Genomic DNA, 5,487 nt, shown 5'->3' on the forward strand with positions numbered 1-5,487 from the left:
CAGAGCCTCGCGATCAACCGTGAAAAGTTATTATTTAGTCCCATCAGTGCCCCCGAACGTGAATAATAGGGGCACCCCGTAGATCGGTTGGTCATGCACGTGAAATATATGTAAGTAGTGGGTGCACGGTCGGGAATTTGATCGAGGCCATAACTCTCACTATCAAATATTCATTCAGTATTGACTAATAGATGCAGTATCTGTCGGTCTGGTAGCGGCCCAACACGTGCGGAAAATATATACACGTACAAGCCCGCAGCGGACGGACCGCTATCGCTTCAAAATGTCGGATCGATCGCGAAGGGATGTTTCAAGTAAAGGAAATAATCCCGCGAACGCTAGAAATTATTTCTCCGAAGCTCTGGCGAAAGGGGCTCGGGAGTCATAGAATATATAATGCTTGAAACGAGTAAAAAGGTAATTAAGGGTTGTCGATTCTTTTTCACTATTCATCCCTTATGAGTCATTTCTTATAAGTCAGAGTGTCATTTTTCCTCTGAAAAAAAAAAATATACAGTTACACAGTTATATATACAGTTATTAATGACATAGTTCCATGGATCAAAAATATTCTCATAGATTTTCTGTATTTTTAATTTAACTCGTGGTATTCGCTTCAATTTATCGAGCATTGCATGTATCAATTAGGAAGTAAATAATGAATCAAATTAATTTTTATTAAAATTGTGCGTAGTGTAAGAAACGAAAGTAAGACAGAGTAACGTCTGAGCATTCCAAAGTCAGATTGATATCAAGAAATTATTGAAAATAAAAACGTTAACGACGAGGTCACTAACCAATTAAAACTTGAGCGATCAAACAGCACATAATTCGAAACAAATAATATAGAGAAATATAAACATAATATAAACGTACAAACATACCAATAAAAAATAATATTCTTACAAATATAACATAATATTATGTGATACAAATAACGAAGATCTATCGACAGTTCCATTTAGCTAATACTACAATTAATATAATAATTATCATTGCGTCATAACTTTTCAATTTGCGCTGACGCGGCCAACTTAATTGAACACGCGGTTAATTAAATCGTTCAGGTACGCGGCAGCGAAGCGGGAGCATTAGCCAAACAGCGTTTAGAGTGTGTACATATTGTACATTGCGTCTGTTGTACTCAATGCGTTAATTTAAAGTTACAGTGTCGAGCATGGCGCGGAATAACGATTGCCAAACTTCTTCGACGGATTTCGAGAGCCTGTTTTATTGTTGAAAATTAACTCGTTGCAAAATTAACTCGTTGAATTTTCGTTACGTTGTTTCTATTTGTAGGCAATCTTCAATCAATGGTTTCTTCTGTAGTAGAACCGTGAATTTTTGCGATATTTACTCATACTTGTAGAAATTTATGCAGATATCGGTTTCTGCAGCTTTAAATTCGTTGAACCCCATAAGAGGTTTCTCAACTAGTTGAGAACTCAAAGGTGAACAAATATAAAACCATATAATTCTATGTAAGATAGGATTGCCAATTCTACCTCCAAAAATCTTCACGAGTATAAATAAGAGTAGTTATTATCCAGAATGACGAATAAACGATATAAACCGCGATCCCTCTATTGGACTTGAGTAAATTTGGGAAGAACGTAAATCATACTTTCGATACTGGTCATACTTTCACGCCGGTTTGGACGTAGAAACGAGTACATGTAGCAATGTTATTCGAGCACGGAGTGCAGGTTGCATAACTCGAAACGCAGCCGTTCCATTTGTCATGCAAATAAAAGAATCGAATCGACGGCGACCATTGTCAAAATTTCCATCAGAGATATTACATCATTGGCAGATGTCGAAGGGCGGGAAAAAAAAAATGACAAGAACGACGGGGGAGAAAAAAAAAAGAGGTCTCGTCCCTTTATTTCTTCATCGTGCCCAGGGGAATACGGGTGCGCAACGGGCCCGTTAATACCGAATGTCCGAAAGTAATTATGCAAATTGATTATCCACGGGGCATTTGCACGTTCAATTTGGCCCGACGTAACGATGTTTTTACGTTTGAACCGGTTTTTTCCACGTTGTAAACGTTTCCCCGTGTATAATATATTCAAATTCGATCGATCCAACCCGGCGACTCTAGCAAACGGCCTAATTGATTTTTTGAAATCCACACGGAACGTTAATTGATACGAAAATCCACTTAACCGGCGAAGGAAAGAGGAGAAATTGTAAATTTCGTTCGGTTCCGAGCAGGGGAATTTTTATACAAGTTTTGTTCGGAACTTGCGTTTGTTTCAATTAAATCACCTTGCGTTGATATCTCGCTGGGTTAATTAAAAATATAGTCGACGTGTATCGATCGAAATATTTGTTCGATTTAATTTTACTGTGGTTAATATTTGAAAGTATCTCGGAGTAATGTTTGAAAGTATATCAAAGTTTTGAAATTAAGCGCGTTTCTAAATAAAATAAAAGTCTCATTCTGGTTTGGCTATTCGCTAACCCAGGATCTCGATTGTTTTCGTTTGTAATTCCCAAGAGGATATTCGAAGCATTCCCCAACGAGCACGCAAGTTCTGTTACCTTTTTATCAGTCGTGAATTTTCTCGATAATGGTCTGGGTATTGGTTCCTTTAACATCTCAACTGGCCCCCAAGCAGTCGGTACACGTGGCGGTTATGCTTCCCTTTGTGGGAACCTTTTTTTTTATCTCCGTAACAGCCTTACCAGCCCTCGGAACCCTCGTTTCCCCTCGCAATCGATAACTCGAAATTTCATTTTTCTATCAGGCCCTGTTTTCCTACATTCTCTTATATTACTGTCGATAAATAAATTGTGATAGAGTGCCGAAAGCTACCAAAAAAGCTTCTATTTTGAAACGCTTGTTGTAACGTAACTCTCAAGAAATTTCAGTTTTTTATCCTGTAGCGTGTAAATAATTTTGAAATCTACGCTACAGATACGTAATCGAGTAATACGTCTAAATCTAAATATAACAACGCTCGTAGTTTTGCTCTAGCCATTTCAACTTGTAAACAGCTTCATCCAGTACCAAGTGTCTCCGTAACACAAATTGCAAAGAATAACTTGTGACCTTTCGGTGACTGCGAATCTATTAAATTTGTATGCAATACGAACCAGCGAAGACGCAGAAGCACGAGGAATAAAATCGCAACAAACAGGCCGTAAAGAAGGATTCAGAACTTTATCGCGCGTTCTGCGTTAAACCACTTCTTTCTGGTATCCCCGTGAACCGTCAACGATTTATTAATCGCCTGGTACAATGCAGAACAGAAGAAGTGCAGTAATGCGCGAAGAAATGGACCGTCTGAAACGACATTCATTGTTGCAGCGTCCGGAATAAAGTAGCAAAAAGTGGACCGTAAAGAAGAATTTCGAAACTTTATTTCCGCGCGACACTCTTAGTTACGAAAATACAGTGGGGGACGTACGAGAGATACTTACGATCAAGATACACGCGTTCGTGCGGCAGACAACTTAATTTTTCAGATGTTAATGTCATAACCGTAATAGAACAAAATGAATTGTACGCAATTCAATAACGTAACATTATACATAAAATGTTGCGTATGTACTATACTACAAGGAAGGAATGTAAGGAAATGGAAGAAACTTTTTGGATAACCTAATATAAACTACACTAAAATCCCCAAATAACTATCCAACAAAAACAAATACAGATTATCGCTGTACAATGGAAATTTTCTTACGCAGTTCTAAAATAATATAAACTACACTAAAATCCCCAAATAACTATCCAACAAAACCAAATACAGATTATCGCTGTACAATGGAAATTTTCTTATGCAGTTCTAAAATAATATAAACTACACTAAAATCCCTAAATAACTATCCGACAAAACCAAATACAGATTATCGCTGTACAATGGAAATTTTCTTATGCAGTTCTAAAATAACATAACTTTTCCTCAAAGGTGGAATAAAATAAACTGCCATTGGGTCGCCACCGTCCACCACAAAACAACCCCCTGTCTCCTGTCGGTCAGGCTTGAAGAGTAGCAAACGTCGAGCGGGAGATCGCGTGAAATTTTCATTCCCGCGGCAGACGGTCGCGAATTCCGTCGACTTAATTTTAATTCCGGCGCCAGCGTCGTCCATGGAATTTATGTAGAAATATTCATCGTTGGTGTACGCGGTTCGTCCCTCATTCTCTCGCGGGAACTTCGGTATAGTTGCGCGACGGTGTAATCGGAGTTCGAAAGTTTGGATTCATTAGTGCCGAAGCGGCCTTATCTTGAGATTTAATTCGTGATACTCGGAGGATAGATGGAGAGGCCGCCTGTTACTTTCAAGGATCTTTCGAGTATCCGACCCCCTCTGGCCTCGATTCGCGTAGGTGGCCCGATTCCTCGAACGGTTCCCGACTAATGGCTGCCTGTCGTTGTCGACGTCTGAACGATTTCTTGGATCGTTAACCATCACGCTCGCTCTTACTTAGAAGTCAATGGTTTTCGTCGAGAACGTTTTATTTCGGTCGTCGTCGTTTTCCTCGTATTAAGCGTGCGAAAACTGCGGGAGAATATAGCTTTGTTGCCGATGAAATATTGACGAAAGGGGCCGGAAGGAATGGTTTCGTTAGGCTCTTGGAAATTTGTCGTGCCAATCCAACCAGTAACGTTGTAACTTCGCATCGGTTACGAATAAATGCCACTCCAGAATTGGCCAATTTTTAATATTCCTCTTTTCACGATAAATTACCTCCGAGAAGATGGCCACCGGTGTTCGGATAAATTCCGGTTGAACGAAAGAAAAAACAAACGCGACAGTCCCGATCCGATAAATTAAAGATTTCTCGTCGAAGACTCGTTAGGTTTCTCGGGCCCGGAGAATCCCCCTCGTCGATCATGTTTTACATAGATTCCTTTCGAGACGCACTCATAAATATGCACCGAAAGAATCGTTTCCCTCTTCGTTTCTCCTGCATAAACATCGCGAAAAAGCAACAACGGGAAAATAAAGTAGAGACGGTAGCGGTCGTATACCCGTTCGCATCCGCGCAAGAAGAGCCAGCCCGAGATACTCCAGCTGCGGAGGATGCTACCCGACGACAAAAACCGAAACTCGCACGCACGTGTAAGAGTGCACTCGAAGTAAGTATCGATATCAAAGGAACGAGCACGGTCCTTTCGCCACGCCGCGTTTCAGGTTCGAACGAGATTCTCTCGTTGCGCAACGAGTCGAGAAAGCAAATATTTTTGCGGCCGTCTCAGCCCCCTTTCCTCTTCCATTGCGAATCTTCCTCGTCGATTCGGATCGCGATTTGGATGGCGGAGGACTCTTGTTCCGGTAAGCATCGTCCCGCGATGTGTACTTCAGCGCGACTTATCTGCTCGATTAAGCATCGGTGCTTTCTGGTAAAACGCCCCGACGTCGTCATCGTCTTTGTACGATTTCCATGCCCTCTTACCGTTAAGAACGTCTACTCGACGGATCAGCTCTCCTAGCGACGCGACGTTCGCCACGCCCTACACACCATAACCT

Source organism: Hylaeus anthracinus, unplaced genomic scaffold (assembly GCF_026225885.1).
Source record: "Hylaeus anthracinus isolate JK02 unplaced genomic scaffold, UHH_iyHylAnth1.0_haploid 11985, whole genome shotgun sequence".
In the NCBI taxonomy this organism is placed as follows: domain Eukaryota; kingdom Metazoa; phylum Arthropoda; class Insecta; order Hymenoptera; family Colletidae; genus Hylaeus; species Hylaeus anthracinus.